Source organism: Microcebus murinus, chromosome 12, assembly GCF_040939455.1.
Source record: "Microcebus murinus isolate Inina chromosome 12, M.murinus_Inina_mat1.0, whole genome shotgun sequence".
Classification (NCBI taxonomy): domain Eukaryota; kingdom Metazoa; phylum Chordata; class Mammalia; order Primates; family Cheirogaleidae; genus Microcebus; species Microcebus murinus.
In genome coordinates, this window is record NC_134115.1 from 22158736 (window position 1) to 22175574 (window position 16839).

Genomic DNA, 16839 nt, shown 5'->3' on the forward strand with positions numbered 1-16839 from the left:
AGAATTAAAAAAACAAAGCCTGACTTTGCTTTTATAAAACACCATGATGTTCCTGCGCCCGAAGCCACTGTTAATGAATAAATTTATGAGTCACAAGGAAGGTAACTCGTGATGGAAAGTCAGGGATAGGCTTTAAGACCGAGAAGACAGAGCCACCACACGAGAGCCAGAACTCACTGTACAAATGCCCGAGGCTTCAGCTCCTGAGAGCGCTCCAGCTGGGACACAGGAGAAAGACACAGGGAAACTTTTCCAGCCACAGCCATCCACACTCAGACTCCAGATGTGGAGTCCCGCTCTGCAGGCTGTAAGTGGCTGGCTGCCTTGGGGCAAGGTGGCCTAAGAAGGCAGCGGCCAGCCCAGGACACCGTTAGGTCAGCCCGTCAGTGAGAGAAAGGCAAGATCTCCATGAGCTTCTCAGTTGCTCAAAACCAGATCGATTTGCCAGGGACCACTTCTATACATTTTTGGTTAATAAGAATCTTTTCGCTGATTAAGATGCATCACCTGCTCCGTGTAACAGCCCAACCAGGAGCATCTGAAGGGCCCCACGTAGCCACAGCAGCATCGGCCATGAGAACAGCAAGGGCAAGAAGGTGGCCCCCTGGCCAGGCGAGGTGGCTCATGCCTTTATTTAATCCTAGCACTCTGGGAGGCTGAGGCGGGAGGATCGTTCAAGGTCAGGAGTTTGAAACTAGCCTGAGCAAGAGGGAGACCCTATCTCTACTAAAAATTAGAAAGAAATTAATTGGCCAACTAATATATATAGAAAAAATTAGCTGGACATGGTGGCGCATGCCTGTAGTCCCAGCTACTCAGGAGGCTGAGGCAGAAGGATCGCTTGAGCCCAGGAGTCTGAGGTTGCTGTGAGCTATGCTGACAGCATGGCACTCTAGCCCAGGCAACAGGGTGAGACTGTCTCAAAAAAAAGAAGGTGGCCCCAGGCCAAGGTGTGGGCGAGCCCCAGTGGGTGGTTCTGTGACCTACTACTTCTGCCCAGAGGGGAGTCACAAGCCAGCCCGTGAGTGGACACGTGCATCCAGCTGGTGCTGACAAAGGGACCCCACTGGGCCCCGAGGGAATATGAAATAAAGAGCCCTTAGGAGGCTGAGGGCCACAACAAAATGAGGCCCGGGTACGACAGCGGGCTGGGAAGGGCTCTCTGGCACATGGCCAGGAGGTAGATGCTACAGAACCGAGACACAGAGTAGGGCCAGGACAAGTACCTGCAGGAGAAGTACCTGCAGTACCCCACAGGCAGGCGAGGCTGAGGCTGCCGAGGGAAAGGGGCAGGGAGGACACCTCAGGCCATGGTCTGCGGTGGCCAGGGGAGGACGGTGAGTGCTCCCTATTGGCAGCTCCCTACACGGCTCTACTTGCCTCCCAGGTCCGCCGTCACAGCTTCTGCCCGAAGTCGCTCCCCAGGCACAGCTGCTCTGCCTGCTCCCCACCAGCTGGCAGCGGGGAGCCTGGCGGAGGCTCATCTCTTTGCTTGTCGGGAGCTGCAGGCAAGCCCCGCGACCATGCACAGCTGGGAGGCCGCTCGGAGCCTGGGCTCTGCCAGATGTGCTTTTTCGCTACATGCCGCTTCCCAGACTGGGCAGTGGAGGCCAGCACTGGACAGGAAGACACACGCACCCGGTGCCCTGGACTAGGGACCAAACATTGGACAAAAGAAGACAAGTAGAGACTCAGGTCAGGAGAACTAGAAGGCCATGAATGAACGCTCTGCAGGGTCACAGTTCAAGGCAACTGCATATCAAGGGGTTGGTCTCCACTCAGCTGGGGAAAGTCTGGGAGCTTCACAGAAGCCCCCAGCCAGTGCCCCCCACCCACGGCTCGCATGGCATTTGGCCTGTCTCGCTGGTGTCAGGAGCAGCAGAAGTGGCAGGTCCTGGGATGGCTGGGTCACCTGCTAGGGCTCTTCAAAAAGGCCACTTGGGACTTGGCGCTGTGCATAGTGAGGTTTCTAATGGCACTGTGTTTACTGCTGCTGCCCTAGCCAGAGTTCTCGTGCTGCAGGATGTCCGAAGCCAGTCCCCTCTCTTTTAGTCTCAAGCCTCAACTTCTGTCTTGAGTTCATTGAGCTGCTCCTGCAGATGCCTGCTCTTCTCCACAAATTCCCCCCTTTTCCTTCTCTCTTTCCATGGAAAGTGATTTAAGTCAGTATCCTTGAAGTTCAAGGACAGTCTGTCACCAATGAGGCTGAACTTGGTATGTCAGGAGACAACAGTGCTGGAATTAGGTTCATGGGTGGGTGCATGGGATGGGGGCAACTTCCAGGTGCTTTTTCTCAGCTCTTGGCTCTGCCTCGAGGGCTTCCTGCAGGTCCTGCTTCAGCTGATCTGCCTCTTTGTCCCTCCTCTCTGCCAGCTTCTGTGCCGGAAACTCAGCCTCTGGCACTTTCTGCTCCATCAGGTGCTTCTCCTCTTCCATGTGAATGTGGCCGTGGCCTGGATGCGGAGCACTTTCTGCTCAGTCTCTGTGTCCTTCTGCACTAGGAGTTTTGCTCCCTCCTTGGTGACCTGGGCTGTGTCGGCCAACAGGTCGGCCAAATCCTCAGCCCGCATTGGTCTTCACTGCCAAGGTTGCTTCTCCTTCCCTGGGCAGCAGCCTCCTCCAACTCACCCCTCCTGCGTTCGGCCTCCCCGCTAACCTGCTTCTCTCCAGCCGGGCGCTACTGCTCCCTTTGCTTTCTGGCCTTCTCCTCCCCAGCCTGGGCTTGTCGTCTGCTGAACTGCCAAAGAATGGGCCTGCCCTCCCTACATGGACAGGCCATGGTCCCTGACACATAGCTGGAGGATCGGCTTATTAACATGAAGCCTTGGGGGGTTAAATTCAAAGACTTCAGTTTCCTTATCCAGTGGTTTAATAGTAAACTTGTCACTGTATGAGATGTTTGAGATTTCATGCCACGGAAGGAGACCTTGGAGGTCAGCTTGTTCTCAGGGGCATGGACGTGAAGCCCCTGAGCACACACTCCAAGCACCAGCTCCGTGCACTTTTTATTCCAGATCTCAAAGTAGTTGGCACTGCACATCTCCAGGTCCTGAGCTATCTTCAGATATCCCATTTCACCTTCATCCCTGGCTCAGCCTCGGTGCTCTGCGTACCAGGCATTAGTTCTCTCCTCCCACATTGCAGAGTCATTTGATGCAGATTTATTACCCGTTTTGGAAGCAAAATTCTTCTTGGGTCAAAAATCCCCGCTTGTGAACAGAGGGGTTTAATCACCCTACCTGGCCTGGATTGCATAACAAGTCAGAAGCACAGAAGCCTCGGGAGGGCAGTAGATGTTTTCATTTAAAATTTGCTTCTTAGGCCGGGTGCGATGGCTCACGCCTGTAATCCTATCACTCTGGGAGGCCTAGGTGGACAGATTGCTCGAGGTCAGGAGTTCAAAACCAGCCTGAGCAAGGGCGAGACCCCGTCTCTACTAGAAATAGAAAGAAATTAATTGGCCAACAAATATATATAGAAAAAATTAGCCGGGCATGGTGGCGAATACCTGTAGGCCCAGCTACTCGGGAGGCTGAGGCAGAAGGATTCCTTGAGCCCAGGAGTTTGAGGTTGCTGTGAGCCAGGCTGATGCCACGGCACTCACTCTAGCCTGGGCAGCAAAGCAAGACTCTGTCACTAAATAAATAAATAAATAAATAAATAAATAAATAAATAAATAAATAAATAAAAAATAAAATTTGCTTCTTAGATAGCTGGGCATGGTGGGGGGCTCCTGTACTTCTAGCCACTGCAGAGACTGAGCCAAGAGGATGGATGGCTTGAGCTCAGGAGTTGGAGGCTGCAATGAGCTGTGTTCATGCTACTACACTGCAGCCCGAGTAACAGAGTATCATCTTGTCTCAAAGTAAAAAATTAAATTAAATTGAAAAATAAAAGAAAATAATCTGCTTCTTTACCTGCAAGAATAAATAAATGTTACATGATGTCCTGATCTAGCTCTTCCTCAGCATTCTCAGGATAAAATTTGGCCAGAAAGTGAAAGGTGAGACTGATTCTTCCTTTGAAACATCATGATCCAGCATCTTCTTGTCCATTTCCAGCCAGGCCATGGTGTCCTTGTGTGTTGCAGTTGGAAGAACCAGGTTTCTCCAAGTCCCAGCGCCTGGCACACCGAATCAAATAGGGGCTTCCCTTTCCACTTCATCTCTCAATTTAACTTCATCTGGTCGCCCCCTGCAGTGACAATTTCCACAGTGAACGTTTTGGGCTGCTTCCTCTTGAGAGCTGAAGCTCAGGCGGGAAGCCCAGGGGCTCAAGGCCCGGACTCTTGCACCCCAAGGCCTGCGCTCTGGGCCTGTTAGTCCCCCTGGAGGAGCTGCACCGGCCTCAGGGCCACCACGGAAGCCATCTGGTCTGCAAAGGTCTCAGTGGACAGCATTGGCCGCGAGGACCCTACCTTGGGCAGAAAGGGGATTTGGGGGGCAGGCCCTGACCAAGGCAGGAGGGGTCGCGAGGCAGCACAGACGGGATTGGGGGAGACCTGGCGCTCCTGGATTCCAGCCAGGGACACCAAGGATGCCCCAGGACTAGAACTCTGGACAGCTGTGGCCCAGACATGGAGGGGCTCTCAGTTGCCAACAGGGGTCGTGAGGCCAGGCTGCAGCTGGGCTGAACGTGGCTGTCACTGTTGTCTCTTTGCGCGCCCGCCCACAAAGTACTTTTTAAAAAGTAATAAAAGAGTTCGAGACCAGCCTAGGCAACATAGTGAGGCAACATTTTCTCCAAAAAAAAAAAAAAAAAAAGAAGAAAATTGAGCCCAGGAGTTCTAGGCAGCAGTGAATGATGATTGGGCTGCTGCATTCAGCCTGGACGACACAGCAAGACTCTGTCTCAAAAAAATAAAATAAAATAATAATAATAATGAAGGAGCTCTCTTTTTCACATCAGCTATGATGTTAGGCTGGTTTGGGTGTATTAAATAAGTTTTCAGCTAAGACATTTTCAACTTACGATGGGTTCCTTGGGAGGTGCATCAGATACTCATTAGATACCTTCTCATATACACAAAGGCATCGCTCCTGCAATTGTCCCCATCTTGCTGCTGTACCGTCAATTTTTCTTTCTTTCTTTTTTTTTTTTTGAGACAGAGTCTCGCTTTGTTGCCCAGGCTAGAGTGAGTGCCGTGGCATCAGCCTAGCTCACAGCAACCTCAAACTCCTGGGCTCAAGCAATCCTCCTGCTTCAGCCTCCCCAGTAGCTGGGACTACAGGCATGCACCACCATGCCCGGCTAATTTTTTCTCTATATATCAGATGGCAAATTAATTTCTTTCTATTTATAGTAGAGATGGGGGTCTCGCTCTTGCTCAGGCTGGTTTCAAACTCCTGACCTTGAGTGATCCGCCCGCCTCGGCCTCCCAGAGTGCTAGGATTACAGGCGTGAGCCACTGCGCCCGGCCTGTACCGTCAATTTTTATCTTTCCGCTGTATGTGCTGTATTTCCCATCTTTAATAAAAAGATGCTCATTCCCACCAATCACTGCTCCATTTCTCTGCTGTCCTGAACAGTAAAACTGCTCCCTTTGCTATACAAATATTCCAAATGAATTTCCAGGTGATCATAGTCTGTCTTAAACTTGGTTTGGTGAAGTAGGTTTGTGGTTTCTTCCAATAATTTTTTTTTTTCAGTAGGAAACCTCTCATTGACAGCTCAGAGCTTTTTTTTTTTTTTTAAAAAAAGATATATATATATTTATTCCCACATGTTCCCTGCCTTCAGTTCCAATGCAGGGGGCCAGGCAGCTAGCCCCTCAGGGAAGGAAGGGGTCTTTCCCAAGGTTCCACCCCACTTGGGTTGGGCTGCAGGTATGGAAGACCTCACTGAACTCTTTTTCTTTTTCTTTTTTTTTTTTTTGAGACAAGAGTCTCACTCTGTTGCCCGTACTAGAGTGAGTACTGTGGCGTCAGCCTAGCTCATAGCAACCTCAAACTCCTGGTCTCAAGCAATCCTTCTGCCTCAGCCTCCCAAGTAGCTGGGACTACAGGTATGCACTACCATGCCTGGCTAATTTTTTCTATATATTTTTAATTGGCCAATTAATTTCTTTCTATTTATAGTAGAGATGGAGTCTTGTTCTTGCTCAGGCTGGTTTCGAACCCCTGAGCTCAAACAATCTGTCCGCCTGGGCCTCCCACAGTGCTAGGATTACAGGCGTGAGCCACTGCGCCGGGCCCTCACTGAATTCTTCGGGACACCCCACCCCCACTACCTGGTCCATTGTCCATGTGGGAACTGCAAGTGCAGAAGTGGGTGGGGTGGGCCGGCCGGTCCAGTGCTGGCTCAGTCTGATGGATGCTCTCCCTGGAGGACCCCCAGGGATGATGTCTCTTGAGGCTGCAGAGTGCTGGCCCTGGCTCCTCCAAACTCCTACCCCCCTGTATTTTGAGAAAGAAGAAAGAAAGAAAGAAAGAAAGAAAGAAAGAAAGAAAGGAAGGAAGGAAGGAAGGAAGGAAGGAAGGAAGGAAGGAAGGAAGGAAGGAAGGAAGGAAGGAAGGAAGGAAGGAAGGAAGGAAGGAAGGAAGGAAGGAGAAAAGAAAAGAAAAGGAAGGAAGGAAAAAAGAAAAGAAAATAGGAAAAAGAAAGAAACGAAAGAAAGAAAGAGAAAAAAGAAAGAAAAGAGAAGGAAGGAAGGAAGAAAGAAAGAAAGGAAGGAAGGAAGAAGGGAAGGGAAGGGAAGAAGGGAAGGGAAGGGAAGGGAAGGGAAGGGAAGGGAAGGGAAGGGAAGGGAAGGGAAGGGAAGGGAAGGGAAGGGAAGGGAAGGGAAGGGAAGGGAAGGGAAGGGAAGGGAAGGGAAGGGAAGGGAAGGGAAGGGAAGGGAAGGGAAGGGAAGGGAAGCCAGGGGGCAGGGGACAGAACACGAGCGAGAAACAAAAGTGGTCAGTCGGGGAGGGAGCTCCTGGGCTCTCCCTGGCTGCCCTGGGTGGCCTGAGCCTCGGTTGCAGTCGGAGTCTGAGGAGTCCCCTGAAGAGGAGGACCTGGAGCTGCTGCCCTCAGACCCGTTGTCTTCATCCTCATTGTGTCCCCATCATCATCTTCATCGTTATCCTCCTCATTCTCGTCCCTGTCCTAGATCTTGTCCTTGCTGCCGCCGGACTGAGAAGAGTCCCCGCCATCCTCGGATTTATTTAAGCATCTTGAATAATCAGTGTTCATTTAAGTTAGCAACCTACCAGAGTGTCCTTATGTTTTGGTATTAAGGTAATAATTTCTAAATTATTTGAAATGCAAATAATAAAAACAAGAAATTTTTTAAAAAGAAGGAAAAAAAATCCCTTACTTCTCTCTTGAACCTACTCCAATCTGGCTTTTATTGTCACCATTGCAGCCAAACCGTTTTTGTCAACTCTACCAGTGACTTTCATATTGTCAAATGATCCAAAGACCCATTTTCTAGTTCAATTTACTCTACCTCTCAGCTGCCTTTGACCTAGTTGATCATTCCCTCCTTTTTTTTTAAAGAGATGGGATCTCACTGTGTTGCCCAGGCTGGAGCACAGTAGCACTGCTAACTGCTCACTGCAGCCTCAAATTCATGGGCTCAAGTGATCCTCCTGCCTCAGCCTCCCAAGTATCTGGGACTACAGGTAGACTACAGGCAGTGTGCCCCACTGCCACTTAGGTGTCTGGGTCATCTCTCTCTCTTGATTCTCCTCCTATCTCACAGGCTGCCTTGCTTCAGCCTCCTGTGCCTTTTTAAAATTTTTTTATTTTAGAATATTAATCTGTCACTCCTGTGCTTTTTCATCCTCATTTCCCAGCTTCAGATCTGACTGTAGACAGATAAGTCTAAAAAGGGCTCATGAGATGGAAGATTTATATTATAAGAAAAATTTAAATGGCAGTCTAGAATGAAAATACTCAAATGATATCAGAAAAACTTGGGTGCCGAAATTTGGGTGAGGAAAAGGAGGGAAATATAAATGTTTGAAAATTCACCAGGACTGTGGATTTCTAGCTGAATTTTATTTAACATTTAGAGGACTGACAGTACTACTTTTATTCAAACTGCTATATACCATGCAGAACAATGAAAGCCCCCAATTTATTGTACAAAGTCAAAAATAAATTTAATCAAAGTTGATAAAAATAAGATAAAATCAAAAATTATAGACAATCTCAAGAATCTTAATAAAGCATGTTTAAGTAGAATCCAGTAATGTATCAAAAAAAAATGATAGACCATACCTTCTTCTACGAAGTCAAGGGGGGTTCAGTCCCAGGAAGTCTATCAACACAATCTATTACATCAACACTTTGAAGGAGGATGTCTGATCATATCTTTAAGTGCTTAAAATTTATTTAGTAAAATAAGAAGTAAAGAAATTGTTTAATAAAGTAAGGGCAATTTACCAAACCAACAGCAAGTAGAATCCCAATATACAAAATGCTAAAGCCATTTCAATTAAACAGAAACTACACAGGGATCCTCACTGTCATTATGATAACTAAACATTGACTTGGAAGAGATCTGAAATGAATGAACATGACACAATCAAATAACTGACAATATTTGAAAACAGGAATAAAAATTTTTGGTTTTGCTGATGGTGTGATTGTTGTTTTTTTTTTTAAAAAAATAAACAAAACAAAAGTGACCCTAGTAAAAAAACTACTACAGGTAATAAGAGAATTTGCTAATATAGTTGGATAAACAATCAATGTTTAAAAATCAATAGCTTTTTCCATATCTTAACAATAATTACATAGAAGTAGAAACATGGAAAAATATTTCATTCACAACAATGGCAAAATATAAAATATTTCATTATAGTTCAGTTTTATATATAAAATAAAAAAAATAAATAAAAAATATAAAATATTTCAGAATAAATTTAGCAAGAAAAAAACAAATCTCATATAGAGATATAAATATATGTGTATATATGTGTGTGTGTGTATATATATACACACATAATTGTATTGAAGAAAGTAAAATGAATACTGAACAAAAGAAAACAGACTATGTTCTTGAATGAGAATACAAATACCATAAAAGTGTCAATTTTCAAAAAACTAATCTATAAATTTAACATAATTTGTATCTCAACACCGTATTAGTTTCCTATTGCTGCTGTAACAAATTCTCACAAATCTAGTATCTTAAAAACAACACAAAATTATTTTCTTAGACTTCTGGAAGTCAAAAGTCCAAAATTGTTTTCACTGGGCCAAAGTCATGGTGTCAGCAAGGTCAGTTCTCTCTGAAAGCTCTGAGGGAAGATTCCATTTCCTTCCTCTGTCAGCTTCTAGTGGTCATCTGTATTCCTTGACCTGGGGCCCCTTCCTCCATCCTCAGAATGCAGCATTCAAATCTCTACTTCTACCATCACACCATCTTCTCTTCTAACTCTAACTCCCCATGTACCCTTGTTATAAGTGTTTTTGTAATTCCATATGTTAAAAGAAAAACTTTAGACAAATTAAATTTAACAGAGTTTAATTGGACAAAGAACAAGCCGAGATTTGGCAGCCCCCTAAATCAGAACAGGTTGAAAGAGACTCCACTGCTGTCACATGGTCAGACAGGATTCATGGACAGAAAGTGGGAAGTGACCCACAGAAAACAGAAGTGAGGTACAGAAACAGCCAGATTGGTTAGAGCTTGGTATTTGCCTTATTGGAACATGGTTTGAACAGTTGGCTACCTGTGATTGGTCGAAACTCATTGCCTGGTCCAAGAGCAGGTACATAACCAGTTGGGTTACACTTCACTACATACAGAGAAACCTCTAGCCTGAACTATGTAGGAAGTCACCTTTAGGCTAAACTTAATTTAACACATAGAATCCACAAGATAATTCTGGATAATCTCCCCATCTAAAAATCATTAATCACATTGCCAAAGTCCTTTTTGCTATACAAGGTAACATTTACAGGTTCCAGGGATTAGGAGGTGAACATATGTGGGGGAACAGTGTACATTATCAGTCTACCACAAACACCTAAAAGATTTTTTAAATTGTTACGGAAGAATAAATGCCCAGGAATAGCCAAGAATGTATGAAAAAGAATAGTAAGTGTGGGGGTACATTGAAAGGCTTTATAATACAATCAATATAGGATTATAGAGAAATACCTTCTTAATGGAGACTGGAATCCCCAGAAGATTTTTTAAAAAGTCAGAAATATTTTAACATAAACAAATAAAAATCTCTTATGTGGAAAATGGGCTAGGTACAAAATCAACTGACAAAAAAATATGGTTCGAAAAAATTTTTAACGCAAAGCCAAGTGGTAGTGTCTGTAATAAACAAAGAGCTCTTGCAAAAGGACAGGAATGAGACAAACAGCCCATAAAACCATCATGAGCTGCCTGCCTGTCAGTTGCTCCATTTTTCCATCTTTCTATCTCTAAGAGATGCTGGCTTATCTTCGAGCAGAATTGTCAGAGTCTTAAACACTATCATTTCATAATTCTGTAGCTGTTAAAACCAAGTGAATGATGACTTTGCTGGTGACTAATACAAAAATGGTTATCTGTTCCTGCCAGTGAGAGGCTCAAATATTTTTCATTTCTCTCTGGCGCCATTTCAACTGAAAGAAAAAGAATGTCTTCATTCATTTGGTTTCCTTTCTTCTCTTTCTCTCTGTTACAGATCACTTAAAAGTTTCCATGATGAGCTAAGTTTCAGGTTGGTTGGTTTGTGTGTTTTTCCACTAACAGCACTCAATGTTAGTTTGCTTTGCAGAGCAATTCTCCCATCTGAATTTCAGATTTTATGATTTGTTAGTTGCAGTATATCTTCTGTTATTCAGTAAGTTTATGCTAGGTTTGAAAAGAAGAAAAAATGACCCAAAGTTGGCAACATAGGAGGAAAATAGAACTTCATCATGTGCCTAAGACTGTATGCTCACTTACTTGCTACACCCATAAAAGAACTTTCTATTTTAATTCTAGCTCTTTCTTCCTCTTTTAAAATATAAATCCAGATTGAAAACAATGTGGGTTGCAGACAAGTCTCTATTGAAACCCAAATCTATAATCTAAAGAAATTCCAGATGGCATCTGTGATAATAAGAGACAGTGACAGTTTTCTTCAAAACCGGTATGACAGGAGGAAACATAGGATGGAAACATCAGCCCTGCAGCCACACTGGCCTCAGTCTCAGTTTCTTACCAAGTTCCTTACCTTCTCTAAGCCTCAGTTTCCTCATCTATAAAATGGGAAGGAAACTAGTACTTACCCATAGGATTGTTTCAGAAATTAAATAAGGTCATGCAGGTGATTTAGTCAAGAGCCTGGCATATATAAGATCTCAATAAACATTCATTATTATTAATGTGTTCTTATATAGAGCCATGAGCACTAGATTAAGAAAGTGGCTATGGGCTGGGTGCGGTGGCTCATCCGTGTAGTCCTAGCACTCTGGAAGGCCACGGCGGGTGAATTGCTCGAGGTCAGGAGTTCGAAACCAGCCTGAGCAAGAGCAAGACCACGTCTCTACTATAAATAGAAAGAAATTAATTGACCAACTAAAAATATATATATACAAAAAATTAGCCGGGCATGGTGGCGCAAGCCTGTAGTCCCAGCTACTTGGGAGGCTGAGGCAGAAGAATCTCTTGAGCCCAGGAGATTGAGGTTGCTGTGAGCTAGGCTGACGCTGGACAACAAAGTGAGACTCTGTCTCAAAAAAAAAGAAAAGTGGCTATGTTTCCATCTCTCTTCTGGGAGGTCACTTTGCATCTGCTGTACGATGTGGAGGCTTAGCCAGCAGAGGTTTTCCAGCTGTGTTCCTTTCAGAGCCCTGGGATTCTGCAGAGGGGCCTATGGGTTGTAGAAGCATCGATGGCGGGTGGGACTCTGGGAGTCCCACTCTAGCTTTGATTTTTTTTTTCCTGCTTTATATAAAAGGGACCTGACAAGACTACACTTCAAAACCCATTAATCCTTTAAATCTACAAGCCCGTTTCAATTCTATTATTCTGTGTGCATTCCCACTTTTTAAAATGACTTTCCCCAACTTTTTAGTAATCTTTTTTCATTATCCATGCTTAGCCACCTGATCCCTCCTGAGAGAAACAAAGCCTTCGAGAAAGCCACATCTGTTTCAGTATGGATTACTTTGATGTATCATGCCTTCCGGGAGGTGCTTGCATTTTAAAACAGTCCAAACAAGAAGAGGACAAATAAAGATTGCATTTCTATTGACAGAAATCCTGGCACTACAGGGAAGACTTGGGGAGGTGTGGTGGGAGGGTGGTCTTTTGTAAAACTGCTAAGATGGCAACTCCAACCACTGCCTTAATGAAATAGTAACAACGACTGACATTTGTAAAGAGCTTCTGAGTTACACAACAATTTCATCTCTGTTTTTTTTTTTTTTCAGCTGATTAACACAAGCCTCCTGTAGGTGAGATGCTATTTTTATCCCATGTGCATTTCCAAGACGAGGACATGGGAGCCCTGAGTGGCTCGGGGACGTGCCTCAGTTGGCAGAGTTAGGCCCTGACTCCAGTCCTGGGCTCTCTCCCCGGGACTGCTTGCCGCCTCCACCCACTTGGGGAGCCAGGCCTGCTGACTGCGCCAGGCACAGACTTCTGAACACTCCCTCTGCAGAAACGGCACAAGGAAGGCGGCTAGTTTTTCTGGCGTGTCCTTCTCGGGAATAAAGGAATGGCTGTAGCAGACCTGTCAGCTCTCAATGAGGTCTTTGTGCAAGTAAATTCCAAAGTTTTTTTTTTTTTTTTTTGAGACAGAGTCTCACTTTGTTGCCCAGGCTAGAGTGAGTGCCATGGCGTCAGCCTGGCTCACAGCAACCTCAATCTCCTGGGCTCAGCGATCCTACTGCCTCAGCCTCCCGAGTAGCTGGGACTACAGGCATGCGCCACCATGCCCGGCTAATTTTTTTGTATATATATTTTTAGTTGGTCAATTAATTTCTTTCTATTTTTGGTAGAGACAGGGTCTCGCTCAGGCTGGTTTCGAACTCCTGACCTTGAGCAATCCGCCCGCCTCGGCCTCCCAAAGTGCTAGGATTACAGGCGTGAGCCACCGCGCCCAGCCAATTCCAAAGTTTTTATGGACGATGATTACTACGGTGAGGGCTGCTCTTCCCCCCAGTAGTTATGGTCAAAAGATTGCTGTTTCAGCCATGCCTGGCACTCCCCCAGAAAACGCTTGGTCAGATGTACTATGAGTTGCAAACTCATAGATCAGTGAATTTAGGAGACTGGAGAAACCAAGAAGCCCTCGTTTTCAGTGACTAAATTTTTCTTTCCCTGTGAAAATCCCTGGTGACACAATTTTTTTGAAGTTCGAAAAAGTAAACTTGAAAGTCATTAATCATAGGAGGAAAAGGTTCCCTTTTTCTATCATATTTACAAAGAGCAAAGTTGCCTGGGTTTTATTTATACACCCATATCAAGACTAGCTGGTATGAGGGCAAATGTGTAGTAGTCTCTTAATATGTATCTGTTAATGAATAAATGAATGAATGAGTGAGTGAATGAATGAATGAATGATTATATCCTTTGATTTGGAGGCCAAGGAATCATGATCACAAAAGCAACCGAAAAAACATGGTAATTTCCTCTGGGTTTGCCCTTCGTTATGGCTGACTCCTTGAAAATTTCAGCAGACAATACTGATGTTAATTGCTCACCACACAAAGGGAGACCACCACCTTGATCACCTCAGCAGCTGAGTAGAGAAAGAAAAGTTGTAATATTTATGAGATTTGAGGTATGGTTGAAGGCAAGTCTTTCAATGTAGGAGCTTGAGATATAATAGTTTGGGACCAGTGGACACAGCAAGGCAAGAGTTTTGAGGTAGGAATTCTAAAGAATCTTAGAGAAAAAATGACCCTGTACAATGAAAGTGTTCACCTTTCACTGCTCAATGAAAGGTGACATAGTCTGACGTTCATTCAAATGGGTTTTTCCAAAGATATTTGCAAGTTTTATAATCCTGAGTGAGAGTTTCCTGGAATGGAAAAGTCACCTGATGAAGATGATGGAGTAGTAAGGTCATGTTAATGAAGATAGCAAAAGAGCACAGTCACTTTCACCCAGACGAAGGTCTGCAAGCCACAGCCCAAATCTGGCCCATGGCCTGTTTTTATAAATAAAGTTTTATTGGAGCATGGCCACATTCATTTCTTTTAAGTGTTGCCTGTGACTGCTTTTATACTGCAAACACAGCGTTAAGTAGTTGTAACAGAGACTGTATAGCCACAGAGCCTAAAATAGTTATTATACTATTTGTCCCTTTACAGGAAAAGTCTGCCAACCCCTGATACAGACAGTAAGCTGTGTGAAAATAGATGCTTTCATTTCTCACTATATTTATTCATTCATCAAGTATGTATTAGGCACCTACTGTGCAAGGCACCCTTATAGGTGCTGAGAATACAGCACTCAACATAACGAATGTCTGCCTTCACGGAAACAAACAAATGAGTAATACGAATCAGATAGAGACAAGTGCTATGAAGAAGAATTAAGCACGGAAAGAAGATAGAGAGGTATAGGGCTGATGGGGGGAGCAAGAGGGACTCTTTGGGATGCAGTAGTCAAGGAAAGCCTCTCTTAAAAGGTAATATTTGAGTAAAGACCTGAATGAGGTGAATGATGTGAAGCCATGCAGTAGAGGCTATCTTGATCTGTTTTCTGCTATAACAGAGTATCCTTAGGCTGAGTAACTTATAAACAATAGAATTTTGTTTGGTTCATAGTTCTTTTTTTAGATATGGGGTCTCGCTCTGTCACCCAAGCAGGAGTGCAGTGGTGCAGTGGTGTGATCATAGCTCACTGCAGCCTCCAACTCCTGGGCTCAAGCAACCCTCCCACCTCAGCCTCCCAAGTAGCTGAGACTACAGATGGCTTGTGATTCTTGCCGAGGAGTCCAAGGGCAGGGCCCCAGCACCTGCTAGGCCATCTAGTGAGGGTCATTCCATGGTGGACGGGCAGAAGGCGGAAGGAAGCAAGGATATAAGACAAGAGAGAGAAGTGGTCAGAACTCATCCTTTTCATCCGAAATCCACTTCTGAGATAACTAACCCACTCCTGTGATGATGCTAGGTCTGTCTCTGTGTTCCCTGGTCCTCAGTCCCCAGTGTCAGGAATGAGCACTGGTACTGAGTTGAGTGGAGTGATCACAAATACAAAGCGATCTCACACATGCAGAGTTTATTGCAAAGCGAAGGTACATCTCAGAGGGAGAGCCAGGTCATTCTCTGCAAGTGGAGAAGACCCTGATGTCATAGCACACATTGTCTTTTATATGCTAACTAGTTTGTCACGCCTCTCTCCTTGGTGGGATTGGTTGCCTTTTCCCACCTTTGGATGATTGACAGGCTGGGGTTATATAACAGGTTACATAACAGGTTGGGGTTATATAACAGTTTCCTTTCTACACATACATATTCTCAGAATCCTTCACAAAAACCCTACCAGGGGTCAAAAGCATAATGCTAATTAGATGGTAATGAGGCCAAGGTCAGTTAAGGTCACTAGGAGCTCCTCACTATGCGTGTTTCATGTAGAGAAATATCTCTAGCCACTGATATCTGATATTGCAGTTTCTTCTCTGCATTCTGATTTGTTTCTGCTTTCTGCCTTTAGCCACTACCTCTACCTGCCTTGCCACCTATTTGCCCTCCACCCAGACCTAACAATAATGGCATTAATCCCATCATGAAGGCAGAGCCCTCACAACCTAATCACCTCTTAAAGGCCCCACCTCCCATTACAATGGCCATTAAATTCCAACATGCATTTTGGCAAGAACGTTCAAACGATAGCAGAGGCTTTGGGGAGAGATTTCCAGGCAGAGGGTACAGAAATGCAAATATCCACAGCCTGGAACAAGCTGGGTGTGTTGATATAATGACAAGCAAGCTAGTGTGGCCAGAGCAGGGTAAGCAATGGCAGAGGGAAGAGCCAAAATTGAAGAGATAGCAAATCCAAATAAAGTCACAGAGGCTTAGGGGAGGTGACAGGGTTTGAATTTTATGCTGAATATGATCAAAAGCTAATTGGGGGATTTTAAGCAAGAGTGTGATGGGATGTGATTTACTTTTTAAAGGCTCATTTTGGCTGCTTGTAGAGAATTGACAATAGAGGGACAGAATGGAGGCAGGGATCCTGCCACAGGAGAGAAATCATGCTTAGGTAACCTGGTAGGGATGGAGGTGGTGGATAAGTATAAGTGTGAGTTGAGACAAATTTTAAAGGCACAGCTGCTGGATGCAATGGCTCATGCTTATAATCCCAGCTACTCCAGAGAATGAGATGAGAGGATCACTTGAGGTCAGGAGTTCAAGACCAGCATGGGCAACACAGCAAGACCTTCTTCTCTAAATAAAAGAAAAAAATAAATACGCAAAGAATTAATAAGGCCCATTAACAAATGGGATGTTGCAGGCAGGCTGCGGGCAGATCAGCTACTTCTCCCGGTGAGAAACTGGGTCCCTTAGGTGGTGGTCATCACAGAGGATAAGAAATTAATAGGAAATAGAGAGAATAATGGAAATAAAAGGATACACAGAGATGAAGGTATAGTTTTATAGGTTTATACGAAGAAATTAAGGTAAAGCGAGGGTATTCAGGGGTCTCCCCTACATCTCCGTCTGAGGTGGAGCCCCAAGGTTAGTTTCACATAGGTTTTATAATCACAGATATCAGTTATTGGTTGCCGGTGGTAACATATTTACATAATAAAGGTAGTTCGGTTGCTATGGATAACAGATTTACATAATAGGTAGTCAGGTCCAGGAGTAAAAAGTTTTTTCAAAGAGTTTCTAACTGGCTGGGCAGATGGCTCATGCCTATAATCCTAGCACTCTGGGAGGCTGAGGCAGGCAGATTGCTCCAGG

General features: G+C 44.8%; 1 pseudogene; it reads right to left on the reverse strand.

The window, feature by feature from the left end:
- Positions 1-1395: 1395 nt before the first annotated feature.
- On the reverse strand, positions 1396-4243 carry LOC142874240 (merlin pseudogene; annotated as a pseudogene).
- Between the last annotated feature and the right edge of the window lie 12596 nt (positions 4244-16839).